Below are 26,672 nucleotides of genomic sequence, written 5' to 3'. Positions count from 1 at the left end.
AATTGAAATTGTTGATTTCACCCGTTGTCATGGAAACATAACACGAATTTTCCAAACTTGAAATTGTTGATTTCACCCGTTGTCATGGAAACGTAACACGAATTTCCCAAAGCTGAAATTGCCGATTTCAGCCGCTGTCATAGAAACGCAACCTGAATTTTCCAAAGTTGAAATAATTGATTTCTACCGTTGTCATGGAAACGTAACACGAATTTTCCAAAGCTGAAATTGTTGTTTTCAACAGTTGTCCTGAAAATTTAACACGAATTTTCCAAAGTTGAAGTTGTTGTTTTAGAAACCTAAAATGATCAGTAGTACTTTTCTAAGTCGAAAAGTTTTGTTAAAAAAATAAAACAATATTGTTTTCTTTTTAATTTTTCTCTAGTCAATATTCAAGCCTTCGCACATTTTTCAGTTTTTCCTTTTCTTCCTGTTTGTTTGAACTTTCTTTTTTTATTTTTTTCTGAGAAGGAGTTTAGTGACTGCAAACTCGTAATACGATAGGATTGCTGTAGTAGCAACGACGCACAAAAGAAACACGAATGATGACCTAGTGGAAGGACAAATTGGGCATGCGCCCCTGCGCACACAATTGTGAAAATTTGATGATTCATGACGTTCCAGTCAGATGGACGAGTGGGTGTGGCAGTAAACAAAGCGTACAGTCACCCATTAATCCTGTGATTTCCGTTATAAATGTATTTTTGTTCGAAACCAGACTGTCATCCGTGTTATGCTTGGTGAAAGTATATTATGAGACCCCCCAGAAATAAGGGAACATCACATGTATGAACAATTCATACTAATTTTAAATGCTCCATATTACAATATATTTAGGACCCCCCACACACAAAAAAATCCTTTCTAAACATTTCTTGTTTTATTAATATACTCTACGATTTTAAAATGAACATTTTTTTAAGAAATCGCGGCTAGTTGATGTGCACAAACATGACAGAAGTTTGTATATACGTATCCGGCAATCCACGATTTTGTCCTTTTCCAAAAACAGATCTGGAAATTCTGGATTCAACTATCATCCAGGACAAGGAGAATCGCAAAAACTTTTGAAGGTGAGTTACCTAGTTTCATGTCGAGGGAGCATTTTTCTCCCCTCTCCCAGAGAACACGTCTCAAAACAGATAGTACGTGTACTACGATAAAACTAATTACTGCTTTCTTATCGACTCTGTTTTATCAATACTATATTTATCCTCTTTATCTCACAAACTCATTCTTTAAAATTTAATACTCATTTGTTTCCTATAAACAAAATATTATATTATATTATCAATGTTCCCTAATCCAATTTAAGCGAGGAATAAATGTAAAAAAATTAAAAGGATATATAAATTCCCTCCCATGTCCTTATAAGGACTGGCTTAAAGGGGCGAAGCAAGAATGCTTTTCATCTTCCCCGTTATCTGTAGAGGACAGTGTAGGGATAAGGTGTTATTGAGCTATTAAAGCTCTGATCATGGCAGGAGGGTAACAGCAATAGCCGAGCCTCAGTTAGAACTTCATTGGCTACAGCATTGCCATCCATTACCCTCCAAAGGTAGAATCGTCATTCGCTTCTCTAACTACCCCTCCCATGTTACATTAACATTTCTAGCTAGACGGGTGAAGCAAAATTGCTTTTCATATGCCCCTTTGTCTTGTAATGAAAGAACTTTGAATGGAGTGTTTGTGAGCTATATGCTCGCCCATTGAGGGCAGTGAAGTTAGTTGTGTTCAGCTGAACTTAAGATAGACTTTGGTCTTTTATATTTGTAACTTTCAGCTTCATTATATTCCGAGGCTTCCTTGATTAACGGGTTTAGATGGTTACTTGTCTTGGTAAAGAACTTCTCAGCTAGATTTAGGAGAAAGGGAGAGATATACGGGATATTAACTTCTCTGTGGATCTGGGTGTTAATAAACCAAGGGGCATCCAGAATCATCCTCAGACACTTATTCTGTAATCTCTGAAGTTTTAGAATGTTAGAATTTGCGGTGTGGCTCCAAGCTGGGGATGCGTAAGTGATCACCGGTCGAATTACCATCTTGTAAATTGTTAATTTTGTTTGCGTGTCCAGTTTACTTTGTCTGTTGATCATAGGGTAGAGCTGTGCTAAGACTTTGGATGTCATTGAGGTAATGTAACTAATATGTTTGCTGAATAGGAGTTTATTATCCAGAATCACTCCAAGATATTTAACTTCAGTCTACCATGGAATCTTTACTCCCATAAATAAATATCCTCCATGGTATGGATTTTCTTTCTAGTATACAATCTAGGTGAGCTTTTCTGGGGGTTAACTTAGATCCTCCAGTCTGCCATCCACTTTTCTAAAATGTACAGTATATGCTGGTTTGGAGTCTTTTAGTTCCCAGTTTTGGGCTCAGTGATCTTGCCATCAGTGCAGTATCATCTGCATATAATGCAGTGAATGTTGTTCTTTGATTCAGAGGGATGTCCGCTACATACATTGAGAACAGGAGAGGTGCCAGAAGAGATCCCTGAGGTACGCCTGCCGAGATCCTGCGTCTGGTCGAAACCGTTTCGCCGACCCTGACCTGCATATATCTGTCTTTCAGGTAAGAATGTATTATTTTTATTAACTTGACTGGCAAGTTAAATTTTATCAGTTTGTAGAGAAGGCATTGATGCCATACTTTATCAAATGCCTTCTCTGCATCGATGAAGATGGCACCTGTGTTGAGTTTCCAGTTAAAGCCTTCAGTAATGATTTCTACCAGCCGGTGCACTTGTTGAGCTGTACTATGGGCCTTGCTGAAGTCGAACTGTTCATTAGGCAAAATTCCTAACTTATCTGTTTCTGCTTGAAGTCTTGAGAGGATCACTTTCTCTGTCACCTTTCCGAGACTGGACAATAGGCTTATGGGTCTGTAGCTTTCAGGAAGATGAGGATTTTTTCCTGGCTTCTTCAATGGCATGATGGTGGCTGTTTTCCATGTAGTAGGGAAATTCTGGAATCTAAAGATAGCATTTGTAATGTTGACGAAATGGACTATGGCCTTTCTTGGAAGTAGTTTTACTATTCTGTTAGTTATGCCATCCGATCCTGGAGCTTTTCTATTGTTTAGATGGGAGATGATATTTATTATTTCTGTTGGATTTGTAGGAGTGATATGTTCGGAGTTAACAGTGTTCTCACTTAAGGTTGTCCTAACATGACATAAGGTCTTGTACATAAGGTTGATATTTAGATTTGTATGAAATGGATTGCACTGAGATTCTAGGTTATCTACTGGTGCTTCGGCTTTCTCTTCATCTTTGTGAACTGTCCCTTTCTTGGTTTGTATAGGGGGTATGAGTTGCTTTTTGGTTCGGATTGCTCTTAAGAATTTCCATACAGAATTATCTTCAGTATCGATGTTAGCCAATTTGGTTTCCTATTGATGGTTTCTGTGTTTTCGAAGAGCTTCCCGGACCTGCCTGATTAGATTGTTCAATACTGTTTTGTCTTGTGGGGCTCTGGAATTGTGGTATCTCTTTCTGGTTCTATTTTGCGCTCTTATTAGCTCCATGATTTCATCAGGGATACGGTTGGTTGGTTGGCTGGAAGACAGTAGATTATCTGACTGATTCAATTGCTTTCTGAATTTGTAAGGTTAAATTATTTATTGCTGTGTCAATCTCTTCCTTTTTACTGATATTGGGCACCGGAGCAATATGATCGGAAAGAACCTTGGCTAACTTGTCTCATGGTATGAATGTGTGTGCAGAGGAGAGAATTGATCTGATGAACCTAGATTAAGCACTATAGGACTGTGGTCAGAAGATAATTCGTTGACTGATTCCAATTCGAATTGGTATTTACAATTTTTAAAGATGACAATGTCCAGCACATCCGAGCCACCTGAAGGGCTGAAGTGGGTGGGCTCGGTAGGGCTGGCCACAACAACAGAGTTGAGCATTGCAAAGTTGAAAAGTGTGTGGCCTTTGGTGTTAGTTGATGAGCTGTACCAAGCTGTGTGTTTTGAGTTGAGATCTCCTGCTATTATTATGGAGTCTTTCGGACCAAGTATGGAGTCCAGATCTGTTGTCAGCAGAGGAATGCTTGGAGGGTTATAAGCAGCATAGATCTTGAGACTCCCAGCATTGAAGATATGTACCTCCACACCGGTCACCTCCAGGTTTGCTGTTTTGGGCTTGTCTATTGTATTATGATTCAAATAACTCTTAATATATATGGCTGTGCCTCCACCTCTTGTGCCAATTCTGACGTTTCTGTATATAGTGTATCCACGGATTTTTGGGTTATTAGCTGGTCTTAGGTGTGTTTCACCAATCAAGATGATATCAGCACTGAGACGGGTTGCAAATTCTTGAAGTTCCAAAACCTTGTTCATCAATCCATTTGCATTCCATGTGATTATCTTATTCTTATAATCCTTATAAGGACTGGCTTAAAGGGGCGAAGCAAGAATGCTTTTCATCTTCCCCGTTATCTGTAGAGGACAGTGTAGGGATAAGGTGTTATTGAGCTATTAAAGCTCTGATCATGGCAGGAGGGTAACAGCAATAGCCGATCCTCAGTTGGAACTTCATTGGCTACAGCATTGCCATCCATTACCCTCCAAGGGTATTAATCCCCCCCCTTGTGATTATCTTACTGGCAACTGAATCTTTTACTGAAAAATTAATCATTAAATAAAAAGGTTTTACATTTCAATTTAATTTTGAACAAAAAATAACTTAAATACTTAAATAATTTTTCAAAACTTGACATATATTTTATTTATTTATTTATTTATTTATTTATTATAATATAATATTTATTTATTAAACTATTATTTTATTAAAAATATAAATTTATTCTTAATGAAAAAGAATTTTACATATTCTTTCTCACTACTGATTTAAAAAAATACAAGCTAAACGTGTAGGAATGTCTGGTATGAAAGTCTCAACGCCCACGATGTCATTTTATGCACTTTTCCCAACGTTTAAGCAGTATAAACACTTCGCTAAACTCTGACTCATCTCTAAGGGATACAAAAAAAAAAAAAAAAAAAACTTAAACAGAAACCAATTCTTCAAATCTCATGAGTAAGACCTCAGTGCTTATTCAGGTCGCATGGATGACACATAAGCCCCTGCAGGTATTCAATCATCTAGGTGATTCAAAAGCTTCGTACACAACTGGTCGAACGTACGATCCGTAAATGGGATCAGATACGGAGGACGATTTTATGAATTATGAGGAATTGACACTCATAGTTCTGAAAAGTCAAAATTTTCGAAATTCTTTAAGGGAAAAATATTTTAAGGAAAAAAATACGTCGGAAAAATATTTTAATTATAAGAATGAATTATTTGCGTAAGAAAAAAAAATACTACTTGGAAGAAGGATAAAATATAATCTAATTACGTAAACTATACGCAAATGAGGATCTGATTGTAAATCATCCAATCCCGTTATTAAAATACAGATAAAGTAAGTAATCTCAATGCCTTTACTATTATCGCTGCAAATGCACCATTAGCAGCTTGTAACATAAAAATGTCTGCGCAAAGAGTTGTAAATTAATGTAAATAATAAGAATTATATATCAGGATGATTTAATTGTTTCCACCAGAGGGCGACACGGAAGTTTATTTAGTGCAATCGCATAAAACCACCACGAACAAGATAATCATCTCGTAGATGTATCAGGCAGTGGTTGTTTTCCTCAGCGAATCTCTTAGTCTACAAGTTAAATCAGCTTGTCCAATTAGAAACGCAGCTGAAATTCTAATATCGTCTCCCCCCAAACTCCTTTAATCAACTTTTTTTCCCATGACGATTCTTTCAGGGGAGTAAAATCATGGAGAAAGTTGAATCATGAATTGTCGTGGAAATCTGGTGTGGAGCGGACTGTCCCTACAGTATTCGATGCCCAAACGTATCAAACCGAAACAGAGGGAATTCGTTCCACACTAGACTTCCACGACAATTCATGACTTCATTTTACATAAACTTTTCTTGAAAGGATGCATCCAGTGCATTGGGAGAGATGTCGGAATAAATCAAGAAAAGTATACATTAAATTTTAAGTTATTTTAGTTAGTTTTGAATAAAGCAATACAAAGAACTGGTAAGTGAGATACCAGAGATGGTGTTCATGTGCTCGCTGGGAAAACAATGTAAATCCAAGTATATTTAATTATTTTTACGATTATAAACATTTCATTTGTAACGTTTTGATGAATAATTATAATATCGAAAATGTGCCTATTTTGCACCTTATGAAGATGACTAATGTTGAAATGTATAAAGCGTGTGATGGATTAAAAACTATGCTTAAAGCTTTTCCTGAAAAAAAAAAAAAAGAGAGTATTTGTCTAAAAATAAATGGAAAAGAATGCTGTTTCCTATCAAAATAAACAAAAGAAGATCTGCTTCAATCAGTGTATCCTTATGAAAGCTTTTAATAAAATCGTATTTCTTCCTATTTACACATTATCACTAAAATTGTACTAAAATATAAAATGCAACTTGTTCTATAGGTTCACTATTGTAAAATAAACTAGATTTTTTCGTCTTCCTGCTTACTTTTATATATATAATATTTTTTATTTCTGATTTTCATACCAATTTTGTCAAAGAAACCAGATATGATGATATGTGTTAGGTCTTTTGGCTTATTTTTCTTTCAACATGACCAACAATGAAAGTTCATTGTTGAAAGTGTTCGTCTAGCCTAGCAGCATATTGGCAGACGATAGATAACATGACAGACGATGGACAAGATAAATCGACAGGGGATAGAGAAAGTAAATAAATATCAGAATGACTAGTGAGTGGGTGAATTTGAATTGTTTGCGAATCGAGTTATTGTTTCAAAAAAAATAAAAATAAATAAAATAAATAAATAAAAGGAACAAGGAACGAACAATATATATCAGTCAACATTTTTAGGTATTTATATGTAAACATGCGGAGTTCACTTTATTCAGCGGACAAATGTACATTATGAAAATAATCCCAACAATGCAACAAAAAAAAAAGTGAAGAGCGCCATCTATAGGCAAATAGCTTAGTCACGAACGACCTTTCTTTTTCCCATTTAAAAGATGAAAGATATGAAATTGCAGTTACTACAAGTCTCTATCCTTTTTTTCGATGAAAGATAGGAATACCTGGAAAAAAACACCCAACATCTCAGTGAGACTGTCAACATTTTTCTTCCACAGTTTGAATGATGTTTTCCGTTCTTCCTAATTACACCTTACACAATTTGTTGGTGTCTCAACGTTCTTGAATTTCTCGTCACATCATCAGAAACTTAAGCTCTCTTGTACTGAGCGAACTTTTCACCGCAGCTGATAAAGTCCTGGCTAAGACCAGATGGCCCAACTTGTGCACTGCGAAGTATCATTACATCAACCACAATAATCTCTTTCAAAAAATGACGTTTACTCCGCGAACATATGAAAAAGATGTGACCTCATAGAAAAAAAAAAAAAAGAACTTCCTTTGAAATGTACTTTGGAGCCACTTATGAGAGTTGTTTTTCGTTCCTCGCTTTTTATTTACTGTTTGTGCTTTTATTTATTTATTTATTTTTTTGAAACCATAACTCGATTCGCAAACAATTCAAATTGAAGCACTCATTGGTCATTCTGATATTTATTTACTTTCTCGATAGCCTGTCGATTTACCTTGTCCATCGTCTGTCATGTTATCTATCGTCTGCCAATTTTTCTTTTTTATTGTCTGTCAAGTTATCCTCTCTATCGTCTGCCAGTTTGTTTATCGTCTGCCAGTTTACTGTTTTTTTTTATCGTCTTATAGTCTAGGAGAACTAAAGACAAAATAAAACTATAACTAATATTTATTTCATGTTTTTTGTTTTCTTTATTTTTCTTAATTTAATTATATTTTAATTGCCCCAAGCTTTCTTATGTCTACCAGATCATATTCAGTTCCAGACTGTTGAATTGAAGCTGCCGGCTTTCTATTGAATCATTGAACGTGACTTTCAGTAATTACAGACTGCAGGATGCACTCAAACGACATTTTGTTGATAATTATTTTTAGGAAGTTTATATATCCTATTCACAACATTTAATTATCTTGGATTTATAGTATATTTATATATTGAGTTCATATTGTCTTCATTTATTAAGTTTTACACATGAAATATACTATTTTTATAAAATTAATTTTAGAATTTTTAAAAGTTAAAATACTATATTTGCATCAATGCTAAATAGAAAATTACTTCGATAATATATACTAGTTATTAACTCACATGGTAGATGGCAGCACAGATGCTGGCTCTTATATTGTTTTTACTGCATGGCGGAGACTGAAAGAGAGAGTTAAGTGAACTGATCAACGAAGTATGGGTAAATATTTTACATTGTTTATACATTGTTTATAAATTATTTGAAATTATTTATTGATTGTGTTAAGAATATATCTGTTCCATTTAAAAGGATACTCGAGGGTGTTACTTAATATTATTATGCAAAACAACAACAACAACAAAAAAAAAACAATTCCACTGTTAATTACATAAATAGAAACTTGTTCTTTTTTTTTTTTTTTAGAATTAAATACAGATACTATTTCTTGTGATAAAATATGACTATGAAACACTTATCAGGAGATCAAATGAGAAATTACAATTTAGTTTCATATATTTGAAACAAATCTAAAAGTTCATATTGACGCCAGTAGATGGAGCTACATGCTAAGTGTACTAAGTCATTTAGCTGGTGATTCTAGTAGTTATTTAAATTCGACCAGTAGTCATTTTTAATGTAATTTTCAAATTATTTTTAAAAATTATTCTAAAGTTTAAGTAAAATTTAAATCTAAAATCTTTTGAAATTAATAGCATTATTTTATAATTTAAAGTAATAAGAAATTCAAATATATATATTAACACCTTTCATATCATTACATGTCTGCTACTTAAGTTTTAAGCTTTTAGGATATTATCCAACCAGGTGTGCAGAGGAGAAGGCCGAATCTAATACCCTGGGAGGGTAATGGATGGCAATGCTGTAGCCAATGAAGTTCTAACTGAGGCTCGGCTATTGCTGTTACCCTCCTGCCATGATCAGAGCTTTAATAGCGCAATAACATCTTATCCATACACTGTCCACTACAGATAACGGGGAAGATGAAAAGCATTTTTGCTTCGCCCCTTTAAGCCAGTCCTTATAAGGACTATTATCCAACCAATTCTTATAGGATAATTATAATTATCCTAAAAGAATTGGTTGGATGAATGAAACCCTGGGAGGGTAATGGATGGCAATGCCGTAGCCAATGAAGTTAACTGAGGCTCGGATCGGCTATTGCTGTTACCCTCTTGCCATGCTCAGAGCTTTAATAATTTAATAGCTCAATAACACCTTATCCCTACACTGTCCTCTACAGATAATGGGGAAGATGAAAAGAATTCTTGCCTTGCCCCTTTAAGCCAGTCCTTATAAGGACTAATTCTCCTATAAAATAAAATATTTTAGATATAAAATTTTATATCTAAATGTAGATATAAAATAGATATTTTATAACTACATTTGTTTTGCCAGTTTTAGGCCTAACGTGGAATTTGATCAGACTTCTATGTGTCGGCAAATGGGAAACAATAGAAGTGAATAATGCTTTGGTAAATAACGAATGTAGAAGGCGATTATAGCGTGTCGACACGAGCCAAAAAATGATGCATTTGCTATTCAGCAATCTTCTTTCCCGCTTCTTTAAGTATTCTACTCCTAAAGAGGTATCGGAAAAGTAATAAGAATATAATTTAGTTCGCGTGTTGAAGATGAAAAATATATGAAGACAGAAAGAGAGAGAGATTTATTACGTAGAAAGAATGCATGATCTCTTTTTGCTGCATTTATAAAAGAATAAAAGTTTTAGATGCTTCTCCCATGCGACATGATTGAGTAAATGGCCACAAAAATGCTCTCTCTCTCTCTCTCTCTCTCTCTCTCATTTGTGTAGAGGGATAAGAGAGATAGAAAAGAGAATTCGCAGACTCACTACTATGACTTGATACAAACTAAATCAATTAGTGAGAAAAAGGTTTTATTTATTTATTTATTCCTCAAGGGAATGCTAGACATTAGTTACTTGTCTTTTCCTCTTCTTCTTCTCTGCCATATTTTAGAGTTAGAAGCGAATACAATAGACGTGAATGTTACTGAAAATAAGCTAATCATCATGTCCGTCCATATAGATAACGTTTTGATTATGTCAACTTCGTTAAAACGTAGAGCCTCTTCATGTATTCCTGGCTAATGTCACTTAGATGAGATAGCAGAGAGAACTGCGCATGCTCTGAAACTTGGCAAGGAGTGTCGACCTTGACTTCACTTCTACTGTATTAAACACTAATCCCTTGTTTTCAAGAAGTCCTTCCAGTGTCAGTGGGGCTAACGTTTTGTTCTCTCTTTACTTTCAATTGTCCTCATTAGTACTCAGTCAGCATGTGCCACCAGATCCACTCTAGCATTCTCATACAAACTTACAAGAATACGATTTATTTATATTAAAATGAAAAACATCGTAATTTCACGTTGGCATTTTTAACATTACACAAGACTTTAATATTAATCGAATTACATTTAAAATGTAAAATCAAAATTAATTTTTAAATGACTGATGATTTTCAACGCCAGATGTGACAACACTTCTCTGCTTAATGGAAGCTCGAAAAATACGTCTCTAGAATTATCAATGCAAGAAACCATATAAAAATTAATTATTGTTTATACTACTGAACTTAATCATTTAATTGCTGTTTTTAATTTTTTTTTTAAACGTTAACAAACAGAATAAGAACTTCAAGGTATTTCCAGTTAAATTAAGTGTTAACAGTTTTAACAATGGGATACAAGCGATTATATTCCATTGTCACAATTATTTGAGAGAACAATGAATTCTGTAGGTGCGCAATTGTATTTCACACAATGTTGAAAACTACATGCGCGAGACACTCTTCGCTTTAAGGACTCACGTGATTTAATTGGAAATTATTAGTTTATTGATTGGCTTGCATATTTCATTAAATGAGACTTTTATTAGCTATTCAAAGATGTCAATAACTTCTAACATGTACAAACAGCAGCATAGTTTTCAGAATAATAAATGATTGAAAAAAAAAAAAAACTATAACACAGATTCGTAAAGTAAAAATGCAGGAATATAGACTAGAAATAATAGAGGAAGTCATTAAAATTGGTCATAGACGAATGATTTTTCCCTTTCGTTTTTTTTTTTTTTCATAAATACTGAACGTTAGTCTCACTTTTAAACTAGTTCCATTTGCAACAAGAAATAAGCTATAGCAAAAAAAATGTGAAAAAAAAGTAGAGAGGAAGCAACATCTCTACGGAATGAAAGTGTACAGTGATGGAATAGTTTACACTTCATAAAGTTTCGCCTTTACAAACCCTGAAAGAGTTTCTGACTACCTTGTTGGATTTCGTTCGAGATTTGTATGCTGAAACTTCAAACAAGTCACTTTTTTTTTTTTTTTCATTTCCTCCTTACAACTGTGTATATTCTGCTTTCCACTATCATCTGAATTCTTTTCATATGTAAAATCGTCATTCTCAGATCCACAAAACGATATTTTGTATGTCTTCAATGAAGCTGATGAAATGTTCCTTGATACTTGGCATGATTATGCGTATTTTAAGCTTCAACAGCTTACTTCCGTGAAACCCGTAAAAAAACAAACAAAAAAAAAAACTCACTTCCAAGGAGATAGAATGAAGAGCATGTACAGGAATGCATTTGTAAACTGGATAAATAATAACAATTCAGACATAAACGAGCAACAATCACACACGTGACAAATGCACGCTCATTGTTTCCAACAATAAAAAAGCAGTCTGTAGTTTTGCGCATGAGAAATGTACTCGACTGCTCACAACAATAAAAACAAAAACAAACAAACAAACAAAAAAAAAAAACTAACACATGTTAACATCGATAAAATAACAGACGTACAAAATATTAAACAATATTGAAATAAACACAGTAGGCTATTGACAATAGTAGTTGTACTAACACTGTAGCAAATTTCTATTTCTATATGAATAAAATGGCTACAAAATTCATTAATTATATAACAGAAATAAGCAATAAACAGTAGATAAAATAGAAATAAATAAATTCTGCAAAAAATTGGATTGATAACGATTTTTATAGCCAAACTGACATCAATTTGATTAAGCCAGAAAAGAATTCAAGAAGCAGCCACATAAAAATTGAAATATTTTTATTTCTTCTTTCTTTCCCAATACTCAGGTGTTGCATTCCACAACCACTCAGTTACTCTCTACAGAACAAGAGCTCGTGCTTCTACTTCTATCGAAAAAAAGAGAAACAACGGTTTAATGACGTAGGCCCCGAGTATCGGAAGACAAATATGGTGCCGTTTAATCAATATACCTATCTATCTTTTTCTTCCGAGTCTTTTCTTATCTTTCTATCAACCTATTTATCGAATCGTTCTATATTGATGTTTTACTTAGAAATAGGATTGGAAAGAGTGGAATGTATTTCTCTCTCTCTCTCTCTCTCTCTCATTCGAACAATACCAAGATGCTGATGGAATTGATACGTTAGAATTCCTTACAGTCGCAAAAGAAACTGTAAATCTCACATAATTCAGAATATATTAAACCAATATTCGCATCAATGAGTATTGGATCTTACATCATTAGTAACAAACATTGCATTATAGTACTAAATAGCTACGGAATGTTGCTTCAATCTTGGAAGTATTTGTAAGCTCCGTGAACTACATCGGCCGATGACGTATTAGCATACCAGCATGCCATCGTTATAAAAGCGGCCTGACAGCGAAGTAATCAACCGTTGATCTCTCTTGTGAACTTTTACCTAGATTTAAGAGAAGTTGAGGCGGTTATTTTGATAGAGCTCCAATTAACTTTTATAATCTATGTCAATCCCACCCATGAAAAGTTGGCAACCTATAGCACACTTTAATAAGTTGGGTTAAATAATTCGGGTGTTTCCCTCTTTAGGGGCGAAACTTTTTTTTTATTCCTGTAATAATTTGCACCTTAACAGAGATGCTATACGGCTCGACCCACCAAGCTAGCAACATAATGAAGAAGTCACATTACGTCACATTACGTCACATTACGTTACGGCACTACCTAATCTCATAGTTTTTCGATAGGCCAATTTTTGAAAAATAAAAATATTGAAACGATAATTGTTGAGGAGAGTGTCAAAACTGGTCAAGTCAGTTTACTTTGTTTGAAGCGTGTTGGGTAAACAGATTTAACTGCAGCTGACTTTTTATTGTTATTATTATTATTATTCATAATCTTGCAATTACTGATGCTCAATAATATGTTCGCCAGTTCTATAGAAATTAAATTAATTCGCAAACAAGTTCATTTGTCGCCCTTCCGAAAAGAAAAATTAAAAGATATAATAAATAATTTTGAAGATGATTATTTATAATTAATATATTATTCTATAGCACTAATATTAATCTTCTTAAAATATATTTGTTAAATATTATTTTTATAAATATAAATTTTGAACTTATCATATAATTTAATACGAAAAGACACCCAAAATAATCTTATATAAGAAACAATTATTAAATTAAAAAAAAGAATACTTGCAAAAATTTGTACTGGGATTACATTCCATAACACAGTGCTCAAAATTGATTAAAAAAAAAGAGTTTGAACTGATTATCAGACCAGTGAAATTATCAAAATGCCCTAATAAAAGGCGAATATACGGACGCCTGGTTGGCGCTTGTCTTTTAATTAGTACAAGCTAAGGCAACTCCGATGGCGAAGATTGCATTCTCATAAGTTCTTTGGTCAAAAGTTTCTACATACATATATTCGGTTTTGAAATAATGTTGCATCTTTAATATCTCATATTACTATATAATTAATATGGCCAAAATGAAGTCCCGCGCGCGCACACACACACACACACTTCACCTACACCTATTTCATTAAAAATTAGACAAAACTTAGACATGGTCGCCAGTAAAGATACTGGAGGTTGAACGCACTACCTAACCGAATGGCCAGAGCCAAACTGTTGCGATTGTTGGTTTAAATTAAGGCCAATGACAAGAAAGACTTGAGTAAAGTGCATATATTAATATTGATTTATTAATATTGATTAATTGCACATTCTTCTGGCCCGGTTTCCTCTTTTGCTAAATTAAAAAAAAAAAAAAAACGAGTTATGCAAGTGAAAATCAAACCTCCTTCGCCCGAGACCGTATAACTCATCTTCAAATGAAAAGCCAAATTCTCGTCCTGGAAGATAATTCTAATCTATTTTCATTCCAAGGGTGCTACCGTCTTTACGGAATGGAGGATCTCAGCACCTAAGAAAAGTTAATGGAAGACTAAGCGTTCCAGAAATGTAGAGGCTTTAAAAATGTTCAGATAATCCTGCCAATGAACTCTTTCCAGTGTTCATTGGCAGGATAAAACTTTGAGGCCGTTTAAGTATATAAATAGACTCGCCCTGTTGGTCGAGTGATTAACTACTGTTTTTTCTGTGCTGTGAATTCATTCCATAACTTATTACAGGGGTGACCAGAGTTTTTGCAGCAAGAGCCCTAATTACCTACCAGAAATTGTTAAGAAGGTCTATGTCAGTCATATACGTACCCATATAAATACAATATCATTTATAAGGAAACAAAAGTTCCTGAAACATTATATTTATCATTACATATTTTTTTACATGTATTTACATTTTTTTTATTTACTCTTTACTAGTAGAAGGTTTATGGATTTCTGAGTTAGGAATTGAATTAGGAATTGAACTTCTTATTAATTTTTGAAATGTTCGTTTGTTAATTGAGAACGATACTTGGATTTTACAAATTTCATCGTTGAGTACACTGATTCAACATCATACGTCGAGCTAAAAATTGACAATAAACGATATGCTGCATTTTTAAAAAAAATGGCTGTACTTTATGGTAGGTACACATTTCCAAAATTTATTGATTGAATATACTGATTTATGTAACATTTTGAGACCTTCGTCTTCTTGCATTTCTATTAACTCCATTTCTCCTGATGCCGTTCCAAGAAGTAAGCTTTTTAAAAACGGGAAATCGTTGTTAATTACACCAATTTGAAATGGATTTGATAGAAATGCGATAGATGGTTTTAATTCTTGTAAGTCTACAAATCGTTCTTCAAAATCGTCCAACAGGTTGTTTAATTTTGCTCGATAGTTACTGATGACTGTAGGAAGAATATCACATCCTGAAGTCGCTTTTTTCAAACATGGAAAGTGATTGAATGTCTTTTCACTTATATTTTTTTGAAAAAGTTGTAATTTTTTTAAAACTAAAAATGCTCTGACTCAATTCTGAAATATTCTTGTCCTTGCCCTGCAGCGACACATTGAAATTTTGCAAATGTTCCATTATATCGGTAAAAAAAAACATTAAGTCCTGGATCCATTCATTGATTTTTAATGCGGATATGATTGCTTTTTTATATCTAGGAATTCGATAATAGGTTCCAATAAAGCTACAAATTTGTTCAATACATCGTACGTAGATAACCATCTCACTATACAGTACAACAATAAATCGTTTATTTGTTCATTGAAATCAAGTTCATCAATAAAATTTCGAAACTGACGGTGGTTTTTTGCATTGGTCCCAATGAAATTGACGATTTTTATGAGTGTTGTAAACACATGTTCAAAATTAAAGTGTTTTGCAACAAGATGTTCTCGATGCAAAATACAATGAATTGGAATGAAATCGGGAATGCTTTCATCTTTTTTTAAAAGTTCAATTAATCCTATATTCTTACCCACCATTGCTGCTGCTTCATCAGTAGCCACGCTTACTAATTTACTTTTTGGAGCATTTTTAAGGGCAACATCAAAAGCTTCCTTAATATCAACGCCACGAGTATTATCTTTTAATGCTATTAAATCTAATAATTCTTCTCGCGTCACTCCGTCAAAACGAATAAAAATTGCTAATTGTGGTTGGTCTGTAATGTCAATTGATTCGTCAAGCGCAAAACTAAATGCTACACACAATCTTTTATATCGTTTTCTAATTTTGATAATAAATCCACGTTTATTTCTGAAATTCGACGTTCAATTGTATGTCGTGAGGTAGGAATGTCGGTAATTAACTTTAAAAGTTTTGAATTATTAGGGTCCAGTGACTCAATTGTATCAAGAATGTTTTGCTTAATAAATTCTCCTTCGGTATAAAGCCGTTTTGTACGTGCGATGCTCCATGATATTTTAAAACTAGCCTCTATTACAGTTTTAGATTCTTCAATAAATTTTGCTATGAAGTTAATTTGGTTATTAACTGAAGATTTCAACGATTTAAACTTTTTTTAATTCGTATTTTAGATTTTTCTGGATATTGAGACGAATACTCGCGATGCAATTTTTCATAATGACGTTTTAAATTCCCTACTTTGAAATTGCTTACTGTTGAACTACAGATGAGGCAAAAAGCTTTACCATTTTCTCAATAAAAGCAGAGTATTCTTCCCATTCTTCCTTAAAATTTCTATGTTCGTCGATATACTTCCGATTCTGTTTATTTTCAAGAGTCATGCTGCAAAATATTCTATAATAAAATTTTAAAAATAAAATATTAATATTGAAATCATTTGGAATTTAAATTATTACCTTTTTATTAATATAAGAAGTACGAAATTCAGTAGTGTATCTTTTTAAATTTTCAGACAAGGTAATATAAATATAACTATATTACCGAACAGCGCATGAACAGCAAATTTCATCAAGCTACTCAAAAACATTGACCAATCGAGCAGTAAAATACAGCTTATTTGGGATGGCAAACAAACATCGATGATTTTTAGAGAAAAACATCGCTTTTTTCCCCCTTTTCATGGCTTTGCCTCGAGGTTTTTAAATTATTTTCATCATTCAGAAAAACTTTATTAGGTGATCCCCTAATAAAGTCTGCTAGAAAATTAAGAAAAATTATAAATATTTTTTATTTGTTAGTTGAGCCGCAATAAAACTTAAGAAGAGCCACATGCGGCTCGCGAGCAGCAGTTTGGCTACCGTGGGCTTATTATACTTATTATGAGTCATTAGGTGACAGATGATTTCATTGTCTGATGTGAAAGCAATGCGTAGCTCTCACTACAGACCTGAAAGTGGCTTTAAATTGTCCCATTTGTGATCTGAATGCGAAACATTTATGCAGATGTACGTCACTTGGTCACGGGCATGACCATGTGTTCTAGACAACTATTTAAAAATGTTGCTGGTCAGTAATCGTGAATAGTGTTGGTCATAATGGGAAAAAACAAAGAATCTTTCGGAGGAGTTTCTCAAAACACCGAATGGTTTCTCAAAAGGTGTGATATCCCGTGTGTCTAATCAGTGGAAAAATAACCCTCGGGGCTTGTCTAAGAGGCGTAATTGTGGTCCTAAAACAGTCGGTCAGGAACGAATTCACAAGTCATCTAGGAAGGCGTACAGACAAACGGAACTTCTTCTGTGCAGCAATTGACCGAAGCATTTAATGAAGACTTTCGATCCATATTTCACCGAACTCTGCGCAGGGAATTGAAGAAGATGGGTATTGCAGTCGCATGCCTAATGAAAAGTTTCTAAATCACAGTCTGGATCAGGGGCCTAAAGTTAAGCAATATCATAAGGTGCAAAACAACTTTTCAGCTTTTTTGAATCTATTCTCTCTAACAGAAATATCCAGGTCCATATTGGTGGGAAAAAAAAAGAGCAAGCCCAGATTCCTCCACAACGGTTTTCCACAGAGCTCTGTGTTATCTCCTTTACTATTTAACATCTACATGTCCGACTTACCACATACAACCTCAAGCAAATATCAGCTAACGCCTTTTTATTCCCGTATACGGGGAGTAGGCGAGGCCATTTAGCCCTATCTAACTTTGGAGGCTGAGTGGACAGTTCAATCTCCACTGGTACCAATCAGAGATAGATAGCCCAAGGCTATCACTAATTAAGCGGTACACAGTGAAGAGAGACGGCTCAAATGTGCCGCCATCTCGTGGTCCCTAACCGTAACACAATATATTTAATGTCTGAAATAATGTGGGTTCTACGGTCGATTTTCTTGAGTTTACGGGACGAAAAACCCGAGTTTCCGGGAGGAAAAACCTGCTTTCCCGTGCCAGAGATCGACTAACTCGGGAACCGGTCGAAAAAAGGCTTAGAAAAATTTCCTCTAGTCGCCGACTAGACTCGAAACCAAGTCTTCCTTCGTGCAGTCAAACGCCATGGTGAGCAAACGTCACATATAATATATATATATATATATATATATATATATATATATATATATATACGCCGATGATCTCGCAATCCTACACCAGTCTACCTCTGGAAACAACCTTGAACACAGACCTGAACATCCTGGAGGGCGTACTTCAAGCAATGATACTGAAGCTAAATCTAACAAAAACTATGACCACAGCGTTCCACCTGAACAATGCAGAGGCGAATTGATACCTCAACCTCTCTTTCTGTGGCAAAAAGGTAGAGCATGAGCCTCACCCGAAATACCTTGGAGTGAGCCTGGACAGAAGTCTAACTTATAAAAGGAACATCACCAACGTGTCCAACAAAATTAAAATGAGAAATCATATCATCTCACGGCTTGCTGGAACAACCTGGGATTGTGGTGCTGGTGTCTTAAGGTCATCTACACTAGCCCTCCCATTCTCTGCAGCAGAATACTATGCCCTATCTGTGGAAAGAAGTGCGCACGCTAACGTTATAGACACCCAGCTAAACTCTACCATGCGCATAATTAGTGAGACACCGAGAAGCATACCTCTCCTCTTGCTCCACCAAACATACGGAGAAGACAAGCCTCGATTAAAATGTTTCATAAAGTAATGAGTAACTCGCTCCTGCCCTGCACCAGAATCTCATAAATCAACCTAGTCTTAGCCTAAAATCTAGAAAGCCTTTCTGGTCCATGGACAAACTCTCTTCAGCTGCCTTACCATCAACACCTGTCATGTGGAGTGAACACTGGTCCAACAATCTTCCAAAAAATGTTTCCTAGTTGAAGATCCCTGTGCTCCACAGCCTGGTTTTGCTCTTCCTAGGAAGATTTGGTAATCTATCAACAGGATCAGAACTAAACAAGGAAGATGTGGCTACCTACTACATAAAGGGAGACTGTCAGACCACTTATTGTAACCAGGGAAGTTGTGGCTATCTGCTACATAAAGGGAGACTGTCAGACCACTTATTCTGACTGTTCACCGGTGGCCCAGACGATCACTCATATTGTGAATGACTGTCCAAGGCACTAATTTCATGATGGTGGCATCTAGGACATCCACAAGGTGACAGATGAGGCCTTGGATTGGCTTTTTGGTCTGGACATTGACCTGTAGCTGCTTTTGCCATAAGAATAAATAAATAAATTCAAAATTTTTAATACAGTGGACGTTATGTGTTGTTGACTAAATGCGCTAGAGGGTTCAAATCTTTCGTGACTGGGATTGTAATTAATGTGCGCGCGCACGCACGCACACACACACACACACACACACACACACACACACACACACACACACACACACACACACACACACACACACACACACACACACACACACACACACAATCCTTATACTATTCGCGTTTGTGTCGCTGCGCATATTTCTAATTTGTTTTAAGTTACTACAAGTTTCTCTACTCTTCTGTTATTTCCAGTGGGGTCACGTGGAAATTAATTAGTTTTCTAGGAACTGTTTGTTTAATGGTTATTGTGTGCCTTGACTAACAAAAACATAATTGTAAAAATATAATGAAGAAATGTAACCAGAAATAATGCATGATTCCGTGTGTGTGTGTGTGTGTGCATATGCCGTTTAAGTTTCGTGTCACACGTTCGTTCTCACGCAAATTGAGACCTTTGTCAATATGTTTACTGAATTGTGGTGTCTTGTTCACTTTAAAAGACTGTTGCAGTTCTTCAGTGGATGTGAGAAAAGCATTAACAGCCCATCTATTTCTATTGCATTATATTTTATCTGTGTTTCAGAGGAGATACAATAAATAAGCATCGAAACACATCTGAAAAATTGAAAATTACAATATGGAGACTTTAGGACTAAATATGAAATCATGTCTGGCACGTTTCCGTCTTGGTGGAGAATGATATAACAGTCCTTATAGTCCTTATAAGGACTGGCTTAAAGGGGCGAAGCAAGAATGCTTTTCATCTTCCATGTTATCTGTAGAGGACAGTGTAGGGATAAGATATTATTTTATTGCGCTATTAAAGCTCTGATCATGGCAGGAGGGTAACAGCAATAGCCGAGCCTCAGTTAAAACTTCATTAGCTACAGCAGTGCCATCAGTTACCCTCCAAGGGTATTGGATTGAATGAATCCACCAAAACCACAATTCCGATATAACAGTCCTTATAAGGACTGGCTTAAAGGGGCGAAGCAAGAATGCTTTTCATCTTCCCCGTTATCTGTATAGGACAGTGTATGGATAAGGTGTTATTGAGCTATTAAAGCTCTGATCATGGCAGGAGGGTAACAGCAATAGCCGAGCCTCAGTTAGAACTTCATTAGCTACAGCATTGCCATCCATTACCCTCCAAGGATATTGGATTGAATGAATCAATCGACTATGCAAGTAAAGGTTCAATCTCAAAAATATGGACGATCTCTAGGGCACTCATTCGTGGGCGAAAGACCGTCCAAATCTCAGCGTTGGTTCTACTCAGTGAAACTCGATTACCGAGCAGAACCGCTCAAATTCCGAGGAAAATAATTCACCGACAAAGCCCCTCAGCGGGCCGTGCCGGAGAACACCTTCCCCGGAGACTCAAAGTGCTCCCTTAAGGTAAAAACCTTAAGAGAGCGGACTCAAAAACTCGTCTCCCAAAGAGGTAGCAGCAACAGCCGAACCTCAGTTAAACTTCATTGGTACAGCTTTGCGTTGCTATCCATCACCCCCAAGGGCATTAATGAACCAATCGACCGCATCTCACGGTCGATTGATTCACAATTCACCCAAAAGTTGTCTTTTGATATATAACATATAACATAACAGTCCAAAAGTCTGCATTATATATCATTGACTTTTATATAGGATTTATTTTGGTGTTTCATTTTTATTAAAAGAGTTGTGTATTTATTTTTTTTATAAAACTTTTAGGGTATTCTTCGTTTTCATTAAAATAATTACCTGCAATTTCATAGAACGTGTTTATAAAAATAATTTTATAGAATATAAATAATGAACTATTATAAAAATGTAATTATGTTCTATATATGTTCCTCTTTTATATATTAGTAGTTTTATGCATTCATCTGTTGGATGAAGGATTTTAATTTATATTTCGTTCCTTATGCGTGCGAAATTTCAGATCTAGATGTGTTTCGATGTTTATTGTATCGTTCGTTCTCACGCAAATTGAGACCTTTGTCAATATATTTACTGAATTGTGGTGTCTTGTTCACTTTAAAAGACTGTTGCAGTTCTTCAGTGGATGCGAGAATAGCTTTAACAGCTCATCTATTTCTATTGCATTATATTTTGTCTGTGGTTTCAGAAGAGACACAATAAACATCGAAACACATCTAGATCTGAAATTTCGCACACATAAGGAACGAAATATAAATTAAAATCCTTCATTCAACAGATGAATGCATAAAACTACTAATATAACAAATATAAAAGAATAACATATATAGAACATAATTACATTTTTATAATAGTTCATTATTTATATTCTATAAAATTATTTTTATAAACACGTTCTATGAAATTGCAGGTAATTATTTTAATGAAAACGAAAAACCCTAAAATTTTTATAAAAATAAATACACAACTATTTTAATAAAAATGAAACCCCAAAATAAATCCTATATAAAAGTCAATGATATATAATTCAGACTTTATCCACCAAGACGGAAACATGCTAGATATGATTTCATTGTCGAATAATGCTAAGTACATTTCATTCGTGATGCATCGAATTATGATGAAAACGACTGATGGAGACACTAACACCCGAAGGCAGCTCTGATCATCGCTTCAAACCATTCTACACAGCCCTTTGGCGAGCCAGGCGATCAAAAATTTCTCAATATTAATATTAATAATCACAATCTAGCGATGAAGGGATAAAAATCCAAGGGATTCACGTCTCTCGCCAATATTAATATTAATAATCACAATCTAGCGATGAAGGGATAAAAATCCAAGGGATTCACGTCTCTCGCCAATAAAGTTAACAGTTAACAACAGATTGCTATCCGGAGATGGACCGTGAGATGCGGTGATTAATACCCTTGGAGGGTAATGGATGGCAATGCTGTTCATCCAATGAAGCTCTAACTGGTGCTCGGCTATTGCTGTTACCCTCTTGCCATGATCAGAGCTTTAGTAACACAATAACACCTTACCCATACACTGTCCTCTACAGATAACGGGGAAGATGAAAGCATTCTTGCTTCGCCCCTTTAAACCAGTCCTTATAAGGATTGCTATCCATCCCCGGATAATGAATGGCAATGCTGTAGCCAATGAAGTTTTAACTGAGGCTCAGCATTGCTGAGACGCTGAGTTTCGCTCTCTCAGGTTCCTTCCGAAATTTTGCTCCCGGTGAGGGGGGGGGGGGCTTAGATTAGATTTCTGTGGGATTGACCTGGGAAAGTATTCTGAGTCCCCGGGGAGGGTGTTCCCCGGTGAAGGGCTGTGTCGGTGGATACTTTTCTCTGGAATATGAGCGGTTCTGCTCCGTGGCGGGGGAACCAACGCTGAGTTGGACGGTCTGTCGGCCACTTTGGAGTGGTATAGGGATCGTCCTAATTTTTAGAGATGGCTTTACTTATTCAGTAGCCAATGAATAAAATTCATTGGCTACTCGGCTGTTGCCGTTACCCAGACATGACCAGAGCATATAGCTAAATAACACCCCATCCACACATTTTTTTCAATCAGATGAAGGGATAAAGAGTCAAGGACACAGTCCATCTTCCCCCGCAAAAAAATTATTTACTTATGGATTTTATACGAATTAATCATTAAGTGGAAAGCTGGCTAGTCCAAGTTTTTCATATACCGAAATGGTAAATTTGTTGCAATTAACGCTACATTGAAACATGAAAAGTATCGTGTTTTAAGGAGAAATAATAATGTGCATTGAATGAGCTAGATTTTCCTATGAAGGATGAGTAGCTGATGTCTTCTTTCTTGATCCCTATAAAAGAGAGAATAAAGTTAATTACAAAAACTACGAACACATTTTTTCCCAACTTGAAGACACACACACACACACACACACACACACACACACACACACACACACACACACACACACACACACACACACACACACACACACACACACACACACACACACACACACACACACACACATATATATATATATATAATTATTATTATTATTATTATTATTTCGGGCGACTCTAGGAGTCCTTAGACTCATCGAGGGAGGCCCTAAACATCATCCACACAACTATGCGATTACATTCTCACAGTATCTATCATACCTTGCCTTGAACTCGTTCACCGTCATAGCACCCACAACAGACTCTGGCAGCTTATTCCACTCATTTACCACTCTAAAAGTAAAGAACCCAGCTCTAACACCCCTGCTAACCACACTCTTGCCCAGCTTCCATAGGTGTCCCCTAGTTCTCCCACCACCACCAGTCCTGATCTCAAAAATATCCTCTGAATTAATCCTATATAATCCCTTTAGCAATTTGAATGTCTCAATCATATCTCCTCTTTTCCGCCTATCAACTAGTTTCTGCAACCCACAAATCTTCAACCTGTTCTTATATGGTTCATTCCATAGACCTGTTATCATCTTAGTCACTCGTCTCTGGATCCTCTCCACCTCCTCCCCATCAAGAAGGAACCGAATCTGGGCACAGTAGTCGAGATGAGGTCTTATCAAGGCTCGGTACAGAGGTACAATAACTTGTTTTTCTCTGCTCGTCAAGGTATTTTTCAACAACCAAGTGAGTTGATGAGCTGATTTAGCTACTTTTGCAATGTGCCCCCTAAACTTCATCTCCCTATCCACCAACACTCCCAAGTCTCTGGCCTCATCAATCTCTTGGGGTACAGTTCCACCAATGTGGTATACTGCTGCTAATCTTTTCACCCCAAAATGCATAACCTTACATTTTGTCACATTAAATTGACATCCATTCTCCTTAGCCCAGAACTCCAATCTATCTAAGTCATCCTGCAAGACTTTGACATCTTCTGCATTCACAATTGCCATACCCAACTTTGCATCATCAGCGAACAAATGAATTGTTCCACTTAGATCCTTCCCTATATCGTTAATGAACAGATTAAACAGCAGTCGTCCAAGAACAGAACCCTGAGGCACACCACTAGTCACAGGCCGTCTTTTGGACTCTACTCCTGAATAAACTACTCTTTGATATCTCTCCATCAACCAACCACCTATCCATCTCACCAACCCTATATCCATTCCCATATGTTGTAGTTTACGGATTAGTATTCCATGTGGTATCCTGTCAAACGCCTTTGCTAGGCCACTGTATCACTGTAAACCCATTTCCCTTATCCAGTTCAGCCGTCACCTTGTTATAAAACTTGAGCAAGTTACTGAGGCATGATCTACCTTTCACAAAGCCATGCTGTCCCCTGTACAGTATCTCATTTTCATCAATCCATTCCTGTATTTTTCACGTGATTACTTTCTCCAAGACCTTGACAATGACTCCTGATATGCTGATCGTCGGTAATTTGCAACCGTAGTCTTGGATCCTCCTTTATGCAGTGGAACTATTTTCCCCTCTTTCCACACCTTCGGGACTAAACCAGACCTGAGACTCAGATTAAACAACATGGTCAAGGGCACTGATAATTCCTTAGCCGCTTCACGCAAGACCCGTGCCTGTATACCATCCAATCCCACAGATGTATTCACATTAAGGTTCTGTAATAGACTAGTCACCTCCACTTCATTCATCACTATTCCCATATAAACTAATGGTTCCTTCATTTTTTCAATGTCACCACCTGGATGATATGCTTTTGCAAAGTGCACGCTCAGTAACTCCACTATATCGACTGATTCAGTGACAGATTATATATTAGGGTTACCAAGTAACTTTATAAGCTAGGTTATTTATGTAAAGCACATCTCACTAGAAGATGTATACTGCAATACATTATGGGAGGGGTAACTACCCAGACCGGTTTCAACCTTTTTTGAGGTCTCCTCAGTGAGTAGCTAGACCCTAAATACCAAGATTTTAGTAATACAGAGCCTTATCAACTTTACCTATATATTTAGTGACCCCACCCATAATGTATTGCAGTATACATCTTCTAGTGAGATGTGCTTTACATTATGGGAAATACTAAGAATAGTGATCAGAGCTTTATCCACCTTTACAATGAGTTGCCCTGGTGTTGTACCATCTTTAGACTTGAACTTTGTTTCAGGCACAAACTTAATTGTTTGCCTACTTGGGATTAGGAGTTAAATAACCAAGCTTATAAAATTACTTGGTAACCCTAATATACAGTATTCCCAGGTTAAAAAATTAATTACATAATTATATATATATATATATATATTATTTTAACCACAATGGGTATAATAAAACAAACAATCATGAACATTATTTTTATGGCAACCAAACGATGAAATCAATCAGAGAAGACATATTTACTACAGATTTATAAAGATATCGTGTTGTTGGATTATAAATGCGTTATCATAAGTCTGTATACTGTATTGACTTAACTGAAAGTAACGATAAGAAGAAAATAATACAGATTTTGAGGTAGATTACTTCACGTTTCTTTATGTCCGTTTTGCGCTGGAGTGTTGTAACTGTAAGTGCTTTATGAATGATTATGGGAGGTTTAATTATAAGTTAATTCTTTTAAAGGACAGTATTAAGTAGTCCACCGAAGAAATGTCTAACAGTATGTTTCCAGCAAGTTTTATGAGTTGCCACGCGACTACCCAGACGGTGGCGCTAGAAGTGTTCAACTGATAACTTGGCCATGTTTATCTTGCGTGCTTGTCCTAATGAGAATGCTAATGGGTGGATGCTTTCCTAAACAGATATGCGTGTCTGTCTCGTGCACTACAGCCGCTCTTTACATTTAAGAGTTTCTTTCCTTGTACCAAGCCTACATAAAATGAATAATACATTGGTATATACATCTCCTCTCTCTAGCCAAAATTTTTGTTCGGTTTCTTTGGTTGTGTGCATGCCCCTGCTCTTTAATTTTCCGACATTAAAAATCGTGAAAAACATTAAGAAAGGTAACAGTGACACTGCGGATCACAAAATGTCTAACAAAAATAACATAAAATAATCGCAATTGAAATCATAATACAAAATCCCACAAGAAACAACAAAAATCAGTTAATAAACTTCCACACTGATTTTAATAAGACGTGTGAATGTCCATTTTATTTATAATTTTCTCACAGAACCTCAAATGGCTGCTCCACAACTACTGTCTACCATACTCTCAGTTTCATCTGGCACGATTCTTTCTATAAGAAACGCGGTAAATGCGCATTTAACTCCCGAAATCATCACATAAATCATCGGTCCATGTTAAAAATCTTGATTTTCCAAAGAATGTGTCCAAACACTCGAA

The sequence above is a fragment of the Typopeltis vanoorti genome, chromosome 4 (assembly GCF_054136105.1).
Source record: "Typopeltis vanoorti isolate ZY-2024b chromosome 4, IOZ_Tvanoo_1.0, whole genome shotgun sequence".
NCBI lineage: Eukaryota > Metazoa > Arthropoda > Arachnida > Uropygi > Thelyphonidae > Typopeltis > Typopeltis vanoorti.
The sequence above is the reverse complement of the archived record's forward strand: the minus strand, read 5'-3'. Positions refer to the sequence as shown.